This window comes from Apium graveolens, chromosome 4 (assembly GCF_009905375.1).
Source record: "Apium graveolens cultivar Ventura chromosome 4, ASM990537v1, whole genome shotgun sequence".
In the NCBI taxonomy this organism is placed as follows: domain Eukaryota; kingdom Viridiplantae; phylum Streptophyta; class Magnoliopsida; order Apiales; family Apiaceae; genus Apium; species Apium graveolens.
Genome location: NC_133650.1, coordinates 42,351,791 through 42,372,129, shown reverse-complemented (window position 1 = coordinate 42,372,129; position 20,339 = coordinate 42,351,791).

Below are 20,339 nucleotides of genomic sequence, written 5' to 3'. Positions count from 1 at the left end.
TCTCTGAGTTGGATCCTTCAGAATTTGAGTTTCCAGAAATATCAGAATATGAGTGTTAGATATATTTGATAATGTCATGTGTAATATGATTTGTGTTTAGTTTTCAGATCTTACCTAACAGGACAAATCAGTACTTAACTGGAAATCAGCACTTATACTGAAGACATAACTTAAGTTATCAGAACTTAAGTGATCAGAAGATATTTATCAGGAGATAATATCAGGACTTAAGATGTCTTTCGGATAAGGCAGGCGGCTGATTGAAAGGAAAGAAGATCGAGACTAAGACAGAAAGAATTGTGCATGAAGAATAAATTCTATGAAGAATAGAATACTTGGAAGAAAAGATAACTGGTTGATATATTTTAGGAAGCAGAATTATATTCCATATCAATTAGAAGATTATCTTGTAACTGTGTAGTATATAAACACAGGCATAAAGTTTACACTATAAGTGTTACGATTATCGAAGTTATTATTCTTTGTAACTCTAACGGCTCTCGTGATAATTTGTTCATCACTGAGAGAGGACAGTTCCATATTGTAACATAGTTTATTGTGTTGAATAAAATCTGTTTTCTGTGACTTGAGTTCTTATATTCGATTTGATTGTGCTAAACACTGTATTCAACCCCCTTCTATAGTGTGTGTGACCTAACAATGAGTTTCCAGAATTATCAGAACTTGGCCCATCAGAACTTGACGAATCAGAACTTGAAGAGCCTGTTGTAGATTCAGATGCTTCTTGAGATGTGGTTGAATCTTCAGTATTCTCCCCCTGCACAGGTGCATCTTCCTTAGGTATAGTCACCACAGTTTCAATGACATCAGAGTTTAATCCATCAGAGTTTGCAGTATTAGGATTTAGACTATCAGGATTTACAGAATCAGAATTTAAAACTTCATTTTCGAATCTCAGCTGATCATGATCATTAAAATCTTCAAGTCCAGTAATCTTCTTATCATCAAAAGAGACATTGATAGATTCCATGACAACCCTTGTTCTTAAATTGTAGACTCTGAAAGCTTTTATGGAAAGTGGATATCCAACAAAAATTCCTTCATCAGCTTTTAAATCAAATTTGGATAGCTGTTCGGGATGAGTCTTAAGAACAAAACACTTGCATCCAAATACATGAAAATACTTCAGATTTGGCTTCTTTTTCTTCACCATCTCATATGGTGTTTTTCCATGCTTGTTGATAAGTGTTGCATTCTGAGTAAAATAAGCAGTCTGCACAGCTTCAGCCCAAAAGTAGGTTGGCAACTTTGCTTCATCAAGCATAGTTCGCGCAGCTTCAATAAGAGTTATATTCTTTCTTTCAAAAACTCCATTTTGTTGTGGAGTTCCAGGAGCAGAAAATTCCTGCTTTATTCCATGGTATTTGCAGAACTCTTCCATGATCAAATTCTTGAACTCAGTGCCATTATCACTTCTTATGATCTTCACAGAATCTTTGACCAATTTATCCAGTTGCTTGACATGACCAATCAAGATAGATGCAATTTCACTTTTTGTGTGCAAGAAATACACCCATGTGTATCTGGTGAACTCATCCACTATGACCATAGCATATTTCTTCTTTGCAATAGACATGACATTAACTGGACCAAATAGATCAACATGTAGTAGGTGATAAGGTTCAAGAATTGATGATTCAGTCTTACTCTTGAATGAAGATTTTCTTTGTTTTGCCTTCTAACATGAATCACAAAGGCCATCAGGAGCAAATACTGATTTTGACAGTCCTGTCACAAGATCTTTCTTGACTAGTTCATTTATATTGTTGAAATTTAAATGAGAGAGTTTCTTGTGCCAATTCCAGCTTTCTTCAATTGATGCTCTACTTAACAAACAGATTGCAGAACCATCAGTACTTGTTGAAAGCTTGGCTTCATAAATGTTACCATGCCTGTATCCTTTCAGAACAACTTTGCCTGTAGAGTTTCTTACAACTTCACAGTGTTCTTCAAAGAAATCCACATGATAACCTCTGTCACAGATTTGACTCACACTTAGCAGATTATGTTTAAGTCCTGAGACCAGAGCTACTTTTTCAATGATGACATTCCCAAGATTGGTACTGCCATATCCCAGAGTTTTTCCAATGTTTCCATCTCTATAAGAAACACCTGGGCCAGCTTTCTCCACAAAGTCTGATAGTAGGGCTTTATTTCCAGTCATATGTCTTGAACATCCACTGTCCAGAACTAGGATATTATTCATATTGCCCTGCAATCACAAAGACCACTAATGATTAGTTTTAAGGACCCAAACCTGTTTGGATCCTTTGGCCTTATTAAGTTTGTTAACATTTGCAGCGGATTTAGCTTCAGAGTTTATGTTAACAGTTTTCTTATCAGAATTTGTAATATCAGACTTTGCATCAGAACTTACACTAGAAGGAATAATGCTAACTTTCTTTAAAGAAGGTTTTATTTGATAATAATCATAGTACAAACTATGATATTCCGTACAAGTATAAATGTAATGCCATAAACTACCACAATGAAAACAAGGATTTTTTGGCTTATATCTAACAGACTGACTCTTAACTCCTGATTTTGAGGGTAAGGAGTTTATATTCTTATTCTTCCTGCAAAAAGAAGCCAGATGGTTAGAATTTCCACAGTTATGACATGTTTTTTTAGAAGCATTAGGAACAGGCTTATAATTGTTACTTTTGTTCACACCTTCCTTTCCATTCCTATTTTTCCTAAGTGGTTTTACCTTGTTTACATTATTAACATCTTTCAGCTTATGCTTAAGCTATTTCTTAGTCATTAAGCCTATGTTAACTTCAGTTGGCTTATCTTGTTTAGGTTTGTCAGAAGTTACTTTCTCCTTAACTTCTGATTTCTCAATATCAGACTTTGTAGTTACAAACTTAACAGGATTTACCTTTGATTTTTTTTAACAACTATAGGCTCAGTTTCTACAGTTCCCTTACAGTTCTTATCATCTCCATAACCTAAGCCCTATTTCCAGTTTCCACTACTAAGAATATCCTGAGTTGCTTTACCAGAGTTAGTCCAAGTCCCGATAATCTCTCTTTCCTTTTCTAACTCAGTTTTTAGAGATTCATTCATTTTTAGCACTTCATCCCTAACATAAAAGGCATCATCCCTATCTTTATGAGTTTGATGGAACATGACTAACTCTTTTTCTAAATAATCATTCCTCTTTTTATAAGCAAGATTTTCAGAAGTTAATCTTTCACATGTTAAAACTTGATCTTTATAACCAATGAACATGGTCTTAAGATATCTTCTCAACTCAGTAATATCATCAGTATGAAAGGCATAAGTAGTTTGAGGTACCTTTAAGTCAGCAGTATCGAAACTGCTATCAGCATTTGGCATCAAGGCATAGTTTTCCTCATCCTCAGAATCTAAAGCATCTGACCAGTTTTTCTTCTTTGTGACAAGAGCCTTTCCTTTGTCACTTTTCCCTTTTCTGCAATCAGGAGATATGTGGCCTTTCTCACCACAGTTGTAGCATTTAACATTTGAGTAATCTCCTCTGTCAGACTTTCCTCCTTTGCCTTCAGATTTTCTGAAACCTTTCTTATCAGAACTTGCACCTTTCCTGGAAAACTTCTTTCCTCTCCTGAATTTCCTGTATGCAATCTTTGTGATTCCTTTTACCAGAAGAGCACACAGCTTCATCATCTCCTCATCAAGGTCCATCTCAGGTATACTTTCAGTTTCTGAGTCATCATCACTATCACAACTTGATGACTCAGTATCAGACTTTGTGATGAGAGCCTTTCCCTTGCCTTTCTTTGAGGCAGCAACTTTGGGTCTTTCCTCCTCAGCCACAAAAGCAACTGTCCTTGACTTTCTTCCATTCCTCTTGCTTCTTTGTTCCATCTCAAGTTCATGAGTCTTGAGCATCCCATAAATTTCATCAAGAGTTGTTTCATCAAGATTATAGTTGTCTCTTATTATTGTGGCCTTCAAATCCCATCTTCTAGGAAGAGCTAACAGAAATTTAAGATTTGAATCTTCAATATCATACTCTTTGTCAACTAGTGACAAATCATTCAAGAGTTTGATAAATCTGTCATATAAATCAGTTAATGACTCATCAGGCTTTGAGTCAAAGTGCTCATACTCTTGAGTGAGTATACTCTTACTGTTCTTCTTGATTGAATCAGTTCCCTGACACCTTATTTCTAACGCATCCCATATCTCTTTTGCAGTCTTGCATTGAATTACCCTGTTTGATATGACATTATCAATGGCACTATGCAGCAAGTGTCTTACCTTTGCATCCTTCGCAATCGATGAGATATCTTCAGCAGTGTAATCACTTTTCACCTTTGGTACAGACTTTGCTGGCTGACCTGCAACTTCCAAAAAGAGTTTGGTTGGCATATGTGGTCCTTCATTAATCCTGTCGAGATATTCTGGATCTGTAGCTTCCAGAAACATAGCCATCTTCACATTCCATATGGAATACTCAGAAGGTTTCAACATGGGAACTCTTATAGTCTCATATCGACTATGGGTTATAGTTTTTGAAGGTTCTTCAGTTTTGGTGGGCTTGGTTGGAGTTTCTTCTTCAGACATGATTATTTTTGGATCTTAAATTGTTTGTGTGTTAACAGATTACTATGATACCACTTGTTAGGTCACACACACTGTAGAAGGGGGTTGAATACAGTGTTTACTACAATCAAATCGAATATAAGAACTCAAGTAACTAAAAACAGATTTTATTCAACACAATAAACTCTGTTACAATATGGAACTGTCCTCTCTCAGTGATGAACAAATTATCACGAGAGCTGCTAGGGTTACAAAGAATAATAACTTCGATAATGATAACACTTATAGTGTAAACCCTATGCTTGTATTTATATACTACACAGTTAAAAGATAAATTCTAATTGATATGGAATATAATTCTGCTTCCTAAAATATATCAACTAGTTATCTTTTCTTCCAAGTATTCTATTCTTCATCTTTTCTTCCAAGTATTCTATTCTTCATAGAATTTTTTCTTCATGCATATTTCTTTCTGTCTTAGTCTCGATCTTCTTTCCTTTCAATCAGCCGCCTGCCTTATCTGAAAGTCATCTTAAGTCCTGATATTATCTCCTGATAAATATCTTCTGATAACTTAAGTTCTGATTACTTAAGTTCTGATATCTTAAGTTCTGTCTTCAGTATAAGTGCTGATTTCCAGTTAAGTACTGATTTGTCCTGTTAGGTAAGATCTGAAAACTAAACACAAATCATATTACACATGACATTATCAAATATATCTAACATTGTATATGTACACTTGTTAATTTTTGCTCAGCTATCTTTGATCCATGTTGTTGCTTAACCACTTTTGATCTATGTTATCTATCAGTATACTTGATTTGTCACATGCAACTTTTATTTTCAATATTATTGGCAACACTTTGTAATCATTTGTTATGGGCTCTTAAACTTATCGGCGTGGGTAAATCACAGACGAGACACATGGAGTTTTTACAGTCTTTGGTGCTCTCGGCACTAACTCGTATCAGTGCTGTGAGTATACGAGCATGTCTTTGGGGTATGAGACATGATTAAGATCATGATCATTTTGTTTGTTTGAGATATGTTTTATACATTTCATTTTATCCTTCTTGTGGATAACCGGAGAAAGAACTGTTTGCACTGTGCCTTGCTTGGTGTTTACTAGCGAGCAGAGATTTTATAAGATGCCCTTATTAGTATCCACCTTACTTGTTCTCAGCCATTTCTTTGATTTTGTTTGGATTAGTTTGTTCCTTGCTTCTAAATAGTTACTGTCATATTACTCATCTTCTTGGTTAATTATTAAAATCAAATATATTCTTTTGCTTTACCTTTTAATGATATATTTGTACTGGGCATTTGCCTCACTCGTATTTATTTCTTTCCACAGGTAGTCAGGGGTAAAGCGGGGGTGTGATGAGTGCTGCCAAGATTTTAGCTTGTTTATCTAGTTGAAAATAAAGTCAAGGACATGTTTTATTTCCGTATTATTTTGGATCTTGTTAGAAAACTTTATTTTGGATCTTTTGAACTTTTGTTAGTTTAATAAATTATGTTTAGCTTGTTTTTACTTACATTAATAAATAAGACTTAGCTTGTGTAACCTTTACTTATTTAAGTGGGGTGTTACAGAATAGGTTATTTGTTTGTTTCAGTAATATTAGGAGAAGTTTTAAATAAGTGGGGATGTTGGAATATTTGTAGGAAGTAGTTATTAGCTAGTGTTTTTCTTGCATTCAGTTTCTATCAAGGTATATATTCTGCATGTACGTTTAATTTTAATTCACAACAGAGAAAACACAATATAGCCATTAAGTATATTCCGATTTATAAATACAAGTGTTAGTTTTTGTGCATTATATTCTTATTACTATCTTTATCTAAATCTCAGCACAACCAAGCAACCAAAACTCTCAACTAAGATGCAAAAAGATTTCACACATCTTGTGTTGTAAAACAGATGAGCAGTGTTTGGACACCAGATGAAGTAAATATCGAAAAATGGATTACAGATTATAGACTAATGGTTGGATGAAATTGATCATCTTCTCCATTAGGAATCACATTATCGTTTTCTGTTAATATTAAAAGAACAAATAGTTTAATACAACAATTAACAATAGTCCAGGCGAGATAATAGATAAAAATGGTAATTCAAAAGCACAACCAAGTATTTGTTTTGTTCATATATTATACTCTCTCTGTCTCATATTATGTGTATTTTGATTTGCGAGACTACTACGTAACTCTTACCAACTTAATGCATTTGTTTTTTGTGTCCTGACTCCACCAATATTCTGCTCCTAAATTAAAAAAAATATATTCATATTTTAAATTTCTCGATAATAAAATTTTGAATGAAAAAAAATGTTCAAATAAATATTTTATTAATAAAAAAAAAATTAAGAGTCATGTAGTGACTTTACACATAATTATATAAATTTATTTTTTCCTCAATAAATATTTAATATTCAAATTTTTATTTGAAAAAGAAATTCATAAAAAATATAATATTATAATAAATAAAATTCTTAAAATACGTGTCGAATTTATTATTTTAAATATTAATAACATAAAGGCACGGAAGGAGTATATTATGTAAAATAAATAAAAGTTGCATCTCTAGTTGAATCACCGCAATTCAATAAAAATTATATCCTCACTGACCTCATACAATATATGTTGCTTTATTATACAAACTGAATGATTACTTGGGGAGCACCAAAATCACGTTTAAAAAAATATAGCCTTCATTTGCTCCGGTAATTTCAAAATTTGTCCTTCCAAATATTAAATTATCTCAGTTTAATCGTGAAATTAACGGGAAATCGACTAAAACACTAAAATTATAATTAATATTTATCATATATCTCAAAATATGTGTCCGAGAATAAAAAATTATTTTTTGAAATTCTGTATCCCCACCATCTTACGGTACCTTTTACTAAGCCGAGAGCGACTTAAAAAAATGGAAGAATATGCTAACATTACTATACTTACAATTAAGAGTTTGATATGGGCCTAAAATTATCCTAAAAGTATAATTAATGTTGAATTGATTAGACCTGATCCGGTCCAATAACGAATCCCAATTAATGAGGCCCAAAACCCTGATTATTTATTAATTTCGTAATTAATAAATAAGGGGGATTACCAGCTCATTAAATGAGTTCTAATGATGATATAATTCTATAAAAGATAGTCTCAAGGGCACCTACACCAACTAGAAATCTGATTCCTCTATTCTAAGACTTCAAAGTCTATCCAAAGTCTGAGAACTTGATCAACAAGTCTCCTAACCCTAGTCCAATTCAAGGACTCTCAACATCTATATAAAGGGACTCACCCCATCAATCAGAACTACATTTTTTTGGATTGATTCTCTAATTCACAGAGATACGTAGGCTGTGGCGCCCTCCAAACCCGGGTCAGAAGTTTGGGGTCCACACACACCTTAATTATAACCTGCTTATAACAATAATAAAGATAATAATAATATATGCAATGACCCTACTTACCAACCACCACGGACCGCAACAGGCTAAAGTATGCACACAAGCCAAACACACTAATATATTACAAACCGTTCAAATCCCAACTATTTCAAATTCAAACTGAGTATTAAACATTATTACAAACTTTTACAAACTTAAATTATTCCAAAAGAAGCCTACTATATCAGCTTTCTCAACCGGAACCCCTAGCTCTCGCGCTGGACTGGGGATCCTCTCTACCAACTGGTTCCTTTTTAACTGGAAAGAATATAAACAACATCGCACGAATGAGCTAACTAGCTCAGCAAGTCACAATGACAAAACTGAGAATAATGATCATCAGGTGAATATGTTTATGATATCAAGTGAACAATGGATTATGATTTCGAATTGGATATTATACTTTTAATTTAAAAACCAAGGTTAGGCTGCTGATCAGTCACGCACTAACCCCGAGCAAGGCACACAGCATTGCTCTAACTACTCGATCCAAGGCACACATTGGCCTAACATGACCATTATATGGTCTGACCACGAATCTGGTCCACAATTTTATAAAAACAATCCAATTCTAACATAATAATAGAATATGCAATAGTAAACAATAACCGGAATCATTAACAACAATAAATGTTTAACAATGGAAGGGTTTCAATCCTTGTAAGGATCAATAAGGCAATTTAAAAGCTTGGATGCTGGGTAATGAAAGAATTGGATAACAAAGGAATCAACGTTTCAAGGTTTCAAGGATTCGATCTTTCAAAGTATAAGATACCATGGGTTGAGTATATAATAGTTCATTTCAGTGTTTGGTATTTAGTTTGTATGTATTTGTAAAGTAGTATCGTAGATTTGTGGTTCTTGTTTGGGTATACAATAATCAATGGATTAGAAAGAATATGATTCATGGCTCAAGGACAATAACTGAAATCAGGATTTAGGTTTCTGTGCTTCAAAGCACTTGCAATATCACAGGATTATCAAGTACTACAATATTTCGAGAAAGTTCAGAACACTTGCCTGGTATTAGCTTACTACACTGCACTCGCTTCCAATCACAACCGTTTTACTCCTCAACTACCTGTTTCCCTTTCCTACGTCTTGCCTCTTCTGCTCACATATCATAAGCATCTATCAATAATTTACTCATGGAATTCTATTCAACACATACTTCTATCTACCCTTCATTTTACCCAAATCCGATTAACGGATTGAAAGTTATGCAAAAATCAAGTAAACACCGAATATATAGACCGATAGTCAATTAACAAGTCACATATAGCACATAATACATCACCTAATCAATGATATATTATTTATAAAGAAGTCTCGGGTCATAAATAGGCTTTCTGGTATTTAAAATGATTTTTAAAACATTTTTCGGAATTAAAACGGGTCGTTGGATCAATTTCGGGTTAATAAACAGGGTTCGGTTGGCCCATTCTGGCTCCGAAATAATTTTAGAATAATTATCGAGCCTTGGAAATAATTTAGAATAATATTTTAAAGCTCGAAACTATTTTTCAGAATTTTTAAATCATTTTTAAATAATTAAATCTAATTAAATAACTAATTAAAATCAATTAATAATTAATTAAATCAATTAATCAATTAATTTTTGAATTAATTAACCAATTAATCAATTATAAATTAACTGAAATTAATTAACTAATTAATTTGGATTTATTTGTGAATTAAAAATAATTTTCAGAATTAAAATAATAATTTTTAGAATTTTTAGAATTTAAAAATGAATTTTTTATAATAAAAATAAATAAGAAATATAATTTTTAAACATTTTATAAACATGAATCCTAAATTTGCAAAGTCTGGAAATTTCAGGGACCTAACTGTATCGTCCCCAAAAGTCCAGGGACCAAACTGCAATTTTACACCCCGTCGCCGGAAAACAGTCGGTTTCGCCGGAGAACACGTTCCCGGCGTCCTCACCCCACCAACACCTCCAGATCACATCTACACAACATCAGGAACACAACCATGCAATCAATTCATCCTAACAATCCCTGAGTTGGCCAGAATTTGGCCGTGAAGTTTTCTAGTTTCCGGCGAACATCGGAAAACTTCAAAACACAACTCCCTTCTCTACAGACCTCGTTGGTTCATGAAACTTATACGACTAGATTGCAAATTTCACAGAGAACACAACCCACTATAACACAACATCAATCTATCACAGAATAGAAAACCCCCAAATTTCAATTGAGAACATTCATACGGGTTATAAACCCTAATTTTGAAATTCGAAAATTAAACCCACTTTTGAGCATGTTATTGAACTCCAAATCAGACGTATGACATATGAAAATCATCAGGAAAACAAGCTCTACAACATGCAATCATCAAATCATACAAACAATCATCCGAACAAAAATTCATATTTTTAATAAAATAAATTCGAAAATAAATAAATTTTTAGAAAAATAACCTTGATTTCTGCAGTGAAACAGAGCTCAGAATCTGATAGAACACCTCAAATCCTTCGTTTTGGTTACTCAAGCTTTGAAAACAGAGATCGGTAACGCCTTCGTTTTGCTGTTTGATTCTTAGAACAGTTTTAGGAAATTAGGGCTTTTCTCTTAAAATTATATAATTAACTATCTGCAAATGATTTTGATACGAAATAAAATACGGTAAAAAGCTATTTATAATTACGGAAAATTTGTATCCCGTTGGATCATTCCGGATATAAAACGGTACGTTTATTTGTAAAAACTGATCCAAACGGTATCGGTTTTTGGGATAATTATCCAAATCAGTACAATTTGTACTACGGTCTTGGTCTCAGCGCCTGGTTACACGTATTACGAAGTGATAATTGGGATAGTTTAATAAAAAAGCTCCCGTTTATCGAAAATACGGGTTTTATTGATTTACCGAAACGAATATTGTATCGAAAATGTTGCGCCGGGAACCCGCGCAGGACAAACCGTAAGCCGGATCGAAAAAGTCGAAACATGGAATATGCTCGGAATATTACAATTAGGTTAGGAAGGAGTTCTCGAAAGAGTTTCGGGTTCCAAAAACGTAACAACGGGTGACGTCGGTTGGTTCCCGTTTTTATAAAATAGATTTTAATTACCCGGAAAAATATTTTAGAAATTTCATATGATTCTTATAAATCCATAAACCAACATAAAAATAATTAGGAAGATATGACAATTATCTATATTTTATTTTGGACATATAAAAATTAAAATACTCAATTAATATTATTTTTGAATATTCAAGTACAGATAACACTTAACAATTAGCTCACAGAATAGATACTGAACACACATAATAATTATATAATAGCAAAAATAATTACACGATATATCCCGGATATTACATCCTCCCCCCCTTAAAAGGATTATGTCCTCAGAATCTCTAAGAAAACAAATAAGGGTACTTTTCTCTCATATCACTTTCTAACTCCCAGGTTGACTCTTCAATCTTTGGGTTTCTCCACAATACTCTTACTAACTTTACCACTTTATTTCTCAATACTTTCTCTCTTTCCTCTAGAATCTCTATCGGACTCTCTACATATGATAAATCTGCTTGAAGTTCTATTGGGTCATATTCTATTACATGCCTGGAGTCTGGATTATATTTCTTAAGCATTGATATGTGAAAAACATTGTGAATGTGCTCCATGTGCGGAGGTAACGCTAACTCGTAAGCTACTTTGCCAATACGCTTTAGGATTTCAAAAGGTCCGACATATCTTGGGTTTAGCTTCCCTTTCTTCCCAAACCTCGTTAGTCCTTTCCACGGTGATACTTTCAATAATACCAAGCTTCCTTCTTCAAATTCCATGTCTTTTCTTGACTGGTCCGCATATTTCCTTTGACGATCTTGTGCAGCTATTAATCTTTTCTGGATAATTTCAACAACTTCCTTTGTCTGTTGCACCAATTCAGGTCCGAGTATTTTGCGTTCTCCTACTTCGTCCCAATATACTGGAGATCTACATTTGCGTCCATAAAGGGCTTCATAAGGTTGCATCCCAATAGTGGCGTGATAACTGTTGTTATAAGCAAACTCTACCAGGGGTAAATGCTCATCCCAACTTCCTTTGAAATCAATAGCACAAACACGTAGCATGTCCTCGATTGTCTGAATCGTTCTTTCACTTTGGCCATCCGTTTGAGGGTGATAAGCTGTACTCATATTCAGTCTTGTTCCCAAACATTCTTGAAAACTCTTCCAAAATCTTGAATTAAATCTTGGATCTCGATCAGATACAATAGACACTGGAACTCCATGACGAACTACGATCTCTTTCAAGTACATATGAACTAACTTGTCAAGCGAAAATCGTTCATTTATAGGCAGAAAATGAGCTGACTTGGTAAGTCTATCTACTATAACCCAAATGGCATCATGATTAGTCCTTGTCCTTGGTAATCCAACTATGAAATCTATGGTAATATGTTCCCACTTTCATTCTGGAATCTCCAATGGTTGTAGCAATCCGCTTGGTCTCTGATGCTCTGCTTTAACTCTCTGACAGGTATAGCATTTGCTAATCCATTCCATAATTTCCCTCTTCATATCTGGCCACCAATAATTCTTCTTTAAATCTCTGTACATTTTGGTACTCCCTGGGTGGATGGAATATCTTGAACTATGTACTTCTTGTAAAATTTCATTTTTCAGCTCCGTTACTGGTGGAATCCAAATTCTTGAAGAAAACCTAAGAATACCTTGATCATCTTGTTGCGTGCATAATTCATCACCTACCAAACTATTTATATCTTGATCCATTATCTCTTTCTGGCATTTCTTTATTTTCTCCAATAACTCCGGTTGGAAAATCATACTGTACACTTTTGCTTCCTCAGGCTTGCAAATTCTAATCTCCAATTCCAATTTTTGAAATTCTTTATATATCTCTTCAGATACGGATAATACATTTAACTTTTCCTTCCGACTTAACGCATCTTCTACAACGTTCGCCTTACCGGGATGATAATTAATCAAGCAATCATAATCTTTGATCAATTCTAACCATCTCCTTTGTCTCATATTAAGTTCCTTCTGGGTAAATATATATTTCAAACTTTTGTGATCCGTGAAAATTTCACACTTTTCTCCATACAAATAATGTCTCCAAATCTTCAAAGCGAAAACTATAGCTGCTAACTCCAAATCATGAGTAGGGTACTTCTGTTCGTGTGGTTTCAATTGCCTTGACGCATACGCAATCACCTTGTCGTGCTGCATAAGAACACATCCTAATCCTTTGTAGGAAGCATCACTATAAATTACGAAATTCCCTTGATCATCTGGAAGTGACAAAAAAGGTGTTGTGATTAATCTCCGCTTCAATTCCTGAAAACTTTCTCCGCACTTGTCATTCCATATAAACTTTTCATTCTTTCGTGTAAGCTTTGTCAATGGTGTTGCAATTCTTGAGAAATTCTGAACGAATCGTCGATAATATCCTTCCAATCCCAAGAAACTTCTTACCTCAGTGGGTGTTCTCGGTCTTTCCCAATTCGTAATTGCCTCGATCTTTGCCGGGTCCACTTTGATTCCTTCGTTACTGACTATGTGTCCTAAGAACTGAACTTCCTGTAGCCAAAACTCACACTTCGAGAATTTAGCATATAATTTCTTTTTTCTTAGAATCTCCAAAGCTGTCCTTAAATGTTCTGCATGATCCTCCTCCGTCTTTGAATAGATCAAAATATCGTCTATAAATACTATAACGAACTTGTCCAAATATTCCTTGAAAATTCTGTTCATCAGGTCCATAAACGCTGCTGGGGCGTTGGTCAATCCAAAAGACATCACTAAAAACTCGTAATGTCCATACCTTGTTCTGAAAGCTGTCTTTGGTATATCTTCTGGTTTGATTTTCAGTTGATGATATCCCGATCTTAAATCGATTTTGGAGAAATACTTAGCTCCCTTCAATTGGTCAAACAAATCATCAATTCTGGGTAACGGATACTTATTTTTAATCGTCAACTTGTTGAGCTCCCTATAGTCGATGCACAGTCTCATGCTTCCATCCTTCTTCTTGACAAATAATACCGATGCACCCCACGGGGATACGCTGGGTCTAATTACTCCTTTCTCTAACAGCTCTTGTAATAGCTTTGCTAATTCTTTCATCTCAACGGGCGCCATTCTATACGGGGCCTTGGATACTGGTTCGGTTCCAGGTGCTAAATCAATTGCAAATTCAATTTCTCTATCTGGAGGAAGTCCTGGTAACTCGTCGGGAAATACGTCTGGAAATTCATTTACAACTAGAATATCTTCAAGTTTTGCTGGCTCCTGACTTCTGTCGATCACATATGCTACGAAATGCTCACATCCTTGTCGTAGTAACTTCTTGGCTTGAATCATCGTTAAGAACTTCTTTACCTGCTTCTGTCCCTTGAACGTTACTATTCTTTCGTCTGGCGTTTTCACCATTACTTTCTTATTTCGACAATCTATCTGAGCATCATGCTTAGATAACCAATCCATTCCTAAATATAACGTCAAATTCTCCTAACTTAAACGGTATCAAATCTACACAAAACTTACTACCAGAAATCTCAATCTCACAATTCCCACAAACTTGATTAACAGTTACACGTTCTTGATTTGCTAATTCCACAGTCATTATTTCATTTAAATACCCAACTGGACAATTTAACTTTCTAACAAAATCTTGTGAAATAAACGATCGAGTTACTCCTGAATCTATTAACACTTTGGCACATAAAGAGTTCACATTAAGCGTACCTGCCACGACATCCGTATCCTGGATCGCATCCTTCACCGACATGTCAAAAACTCTAGCCCTCGGAGTCTCATTCACTGTTGGGGTAGATCCCATAATCCTTAATGCATTATTGACCGGGGTTGGTGTCTTGCAATCCCTGGCCATATGTCCTGGCTTCCCACATTTAAAGCATGTAAATCCAATGAATGGAACTTTCACTGCTGGATTCCGGATAGGCTGATCCTTATTTGCTGGCTCTCTTGCTGGCTGATTTCGGCACTCCCTCGAGTAGTGCCCTTTCTGTTTGCATTTAAAATATACCACATTCAACTTGTTACAAACTCCTCCATGCTTCTTTCCACATACTTGACAATCTGGAAAAGTTAATCTCAACTGATTCGGCTGATTCACATTAGCTGAACGATTGCCCTGGCCTCCGTCTCCTGCATTTTGTCTCCTGAAATTAAAATTTCTCCCTGGTTGAAACTTGCCCTTCTTAAAATTTGGAAACTTCCCTGTTTGTGACTGACCCTCACTTCCCTCAACTTTCCTTTTCTTGCTTTCCTTTTCTTTCTGAAACATCTCACTCTCTGTCTCTGCGATCATAGCTTTCTGTACAACCCCGGCATAGGTATCCAATTCAAAAATAGCTACCTTCCCTCTGATCCATGGTTTCAAGCCTTGCTGGAATCTCTTAGCTTTCTTTCTATCAGTATCAACATACGACGGCACATACCTTGACAATTCCTCAAACTTCCCCTCATAATCTGTTACCGACATGTTCCCTTGCTTTAATTCTAAAAACTTCAGCTCCATTTGATCCTGAACAAACTGAGGAAAATACTTTTCTAAAAACAACTCCTTAAACCTTTCCCAAGTAATAACATCTGTACTTTCCAATGTTTTCACCATTTCCCACCAATAGGTGGCCTCATTCTTCAGATAGTAACTTGCAAATTCAACCTTCTGCTCCTCTTTCACTTTTACCAAGGCAAAAGCCTTCTCTATTTCGTTTAACCATGCATTTGCTTCAATTGGGATTAAGGAACCCTTGAATTCTGGTGGGTTTACTGCCTGAAAAGTTTTGAAAGTTACCTGGGGATTGGTCTGTCTCTGCTGTTGTTATGCCAGATGAACTGTTTATTGAGCCAAGATTTGAAGAATCTGGGCTATTGCTTGGTCCATGGGTCCTGGGTTCACATTATGGTTTATATCATTTTGGTTGTTATTGTTGTTGTTGTTGGTTTCTTCATTCTGGGTGTTGGTGCGGGTATTTCTTCTGGGAGGCATTTTCTGTAAAGAATCAATCAATTTATTTAGCTTTTGAATCAAATCTTTGTATAAAAGAAAAGTTTTGTAAAATAGAAATATCACTTCTTTTTTTTTTTTAAAAACAGTTGTAACTAAGTAAATTGCATGCTTCTTTACAGAATATAAACAGTTATGGAAAACAGGGTACATGGTATCACATGTATATTGGTGCAATAAGTAAGGTAAGTAAAACAGGTGCGATAAAGTAAATGACAGTGTTGGAAAGGAAAAGGTACTGATATATAGATCAAAAGTTTTAGGTAGTACAAGCGTAAAGACGCTTCGAAAGTAAAAGCAAAAAGGGTACAACAACCTACTCACTAGTCAGCATCGTTAGTCTATAAATACAACTCAAAAGTCTACTGATACACACTACACACTACTGTCCATACTACATAACCATAACAACACTGCTCAGCATCTCCATCTCAAAATCTCTAACTCAGCTCCAAGGAAACTCTGGTCCTGCCAGCCTCTCAAAGTCCTCTATCACCTCAGTAGCCTAGCCCAACAGTGCATCAGGGCCTCTGCCAGGTAGTGTAGCTCCATGTAGCCTAGCCTCAAGAACCCTCCGTATCACATGAATCTCCTCTCGAAGCTCCCTCACACCACGATCAACATCTGTAGTCCTAATGATATGCTGTAACTCTCTAATCTGAGCCAACAAGGAATCACGCTCCAATAGAAGAGCCTCATACCGGTAATAAGGAACTGGGGGCAATGTAGACTGGAATGGGGCACTCGCTACTGAATGCCCAGTGGAATCTGAACCAGCTGGTGGGGGTCCTCTGACAGGTGGCCTCATGCCTGGAGGTGGAATAGCCTGAAGTGGTACGGGCTGCAACACCGGTGGAGGTAGAATAGCCAATGCTGGTGGAATAACAGGACGTGGATCCGATGCTGGTGCTCCAACTGAAGGCTCTGAGTGATCAGCTAATACGGGAATAAAAGAGTCAGCCATCTCTGCTATCTGAAATCATATCATAACATAAGAATCTCGTACCACGACGCAAACTATATTAATACCGGTTATACCATAACACTCAACCTCTCGACGTTCTATCATCCTATACCTTACTTCTAATCATATCCCTCTACCCATTCTCGTCAACCTAGGCTTGTGTCAGTGACTTATAACCTGTAGCTCTGATACCAAACCTGTGGCGCCCTCCAAACCCGGGTCAGAAGTTTGGGGTCCACACACACACCTTAATTATAACCTGCTTATAACAATAATAAAGATAATAATAATATATGCAATGACCCTACTTACCAACCACCACGGACCGCAACAGGCTAAAGTATGCACACAAGCCAAACACACTAATATATTACAAACCATTCAAATCCCAACTATTTCAAATTCAAACTGAGTATTAAACATTATTACAAACTTTTACAAACTTAAATTATTCCAAAAGAAGCCTACTAGCTCAGCTTTCTCAACCGGAACCCCTAGCTCTCGCGCTGGACTGGGGATCCTCTCTACCAACTGGTTCCTTTTTAACTGGAAAGAATATAAACAACATCGCACGAATAAGCTAACTAGTTTAGCAAGTCACAACGACAAAATTGAGAATAATGATCATCAGGTGAATATGTTTATGATATCAAGTGAACAATGGATTATGATTTAGAATTGGATATTATACTTTTAATTTAAAAACCAAGGTTAGGCTGCTGATCAGTCACGCACTAACCCCGAGCAAGGCACACAGCATTGCTCTAACTACTGGATCCAAGGCACACATTGGCCTAACTTGACCATTATATGGTCTGACCACGAATCTGGTCCACAATTTTATAAAAACAATCCAATTCTAACATAATAACATAATATGCAATAGTAAACAATAACTGAAATCATTAACAACAATAAATGTTTAACAATGGAAGGGTTTCAATCCTTGTAAGGATCAATAAGGCAATTTAAAAGCTTGGATGCTGGGTAATGAAAGAATTGGATAACAAAGGAATCAACGTTTCAAGGTTTCAAGGATTCGATCTTTCAAAGTATAAGATACCATGGGTTGAGTATATAATAGTTCATTTCAGTGTTTGGTATTTAGTTTGTATGTATTTGTAAAGTAGTATCGTAGATTTGTGGTTCTTGTTTGGGTATACAATAATCAATGGATTAGAAAGAATATGATTCATGGCTCAAGGACAATAACTGAAATCAGGATTTAGGTTTCTGTGCTTCAAAGCACTTGCAATATCACAGGATTATCAAGTACTACAATATTTCGAGAAAGTTCAGAACACTTGCCTGGTATTAGCTTACTACACTGCACTCGCTTCCAATCACAACCGTTTTACTCCTCAACTACCTGTTTCCCTTTCCTACGTCTTGCCTCTTCTGCTCACATATCATAAGCATATATCAATAATTTACTCATGGAATTCTATTCAACACATACTTCTATCTACCCTTCGTTTTACCCAAATCCGATTAACGGATTGAAAGTTATGCAAAAATCAAGTAAACACCGAATATATAGACCGATAGTCAATTAACAAGTCACATATAGCACATAATACATCACGTAATTAATGATATATTATTTATAAAGAAGTCTCGGGTCATAAATAGGCTATCTGGTATTTAAAATGATTTTTAAAATATTTTTCGGAATTAAAACGGGTCGTTGGATCAATTTCGGGTTAATAAACAGGGTTCGGTTGGCCCATTCTGGCTCCGAAATAATTTTAGAATAATTATCGAGCCTTGGAAATAATTTAGAATAATATTTTAAAGCTCGAAACTATTTTTCAGAATTTTTAAATAATTAAATCTAATTAAATAACTAATTAAAATCAATTAATAATTAATTAAATTTATTAATCAATTAATTTTTGAATTAATTGACCAATTAATCAATTATAAATTAACTGAAATTAATTAACTAATTAATTTGGATTTATTTGTGAATTAAAAATAATTTTCAGAATTAAAATAATAATTTTTAGAATTTTCAGAATTTAAAAATGAATTTTTTATAATAAAAATAAATAGGAAATATGATTTTTAAACATTTTATAAACAGGAATCTTAAATTTGCAAAGTCTGGAAACTTCAGGGACCTAACTGTATCGTCCCCAAAAGTCCAGAGACCAAACTGCAATTTTACACCCCGTCGCCTGAAAACAGTCGGGTTCGCCGGAGAACACGTTCCCGGCGTCCTCACCGCACCAACACCTCCAGATCACATCTACACAACATCAGGAACACAACCATGCAATCAATTCATCCTAACAATCCCTGAGTTGGCCGGAATTTGGCCGTGAAGTTTTCCAGTTTCCGGCGAACATCGGAAAACTTCAAAACACAACTCCCTTCTCTACAGACCTCGTTGGTTCATGAAACTTATACGACTAGATTGCAAATTTCACAGAGAACACAACCCACTATAACACAACATCAATCTATCACAGAATAAGAAACCCCCAAATTTCAATTGAGAACATTCATACGGGTTATAAACCCTAATTTTGAAATTCGAAAATTAAACCCACTTTTGAGCATGTTATTGAACTCCAAATCAGACGTATGACATATGAAAATCATCAGGAAAACAAGCTCTACAACATGCAATCATCAAATCATACAAACAATCATCCGAACAAAAATTCATATTTTTAATAAAATAAATTCGAAAATAAATAAATTTTTAGAAAAATAACCTTGATTTCTGCAGTGAAACAAAGCTCAGAATCTGATAGAACACCTCAAATCCTTCGTTTTGGTTACTTAAGCTTTGAAAACAGAGATCAGTAACGCCTTCGTTTTGCTGTTTGATTCTTAGAACAGTTTTAGGAAATTAGGGCTTTTCTCTTAAAATTATATAATTAACTATCTGCAAATGATTTTGATACGAAATAAAATACGGTAAAAAGCTATTTATAATTACGGAAAATTTGTATCCCGTTGGATCATTCCGGATATAAAACGGTACGTTTATTTGTAAAAACTGATCCAAACGGTATCGGTTTTTGGGATAATTATCCAAATCAGTACAATTTGTACTGCGGTCTTGGTCTCAGCGCCTGGTTACACGTATTACGAAGTGATAATTGGGATAGTTTAATAAAAAAGCTCCCGTTTATCGAAAATACGGGTTTTATTGATTTACCGAAACGAATATTGTATCGAAAATGTTGCGCCGGGACCCGCGCAGGACAAACGTAAGCCGGATCGAAAAAGTCGAAACATGGAATATGCTCGGAATATTACAATTAGGTTAGGAAGGAGTTCTCGAAAGAGTTTCGGGTTCCAAAAACGTAACAAC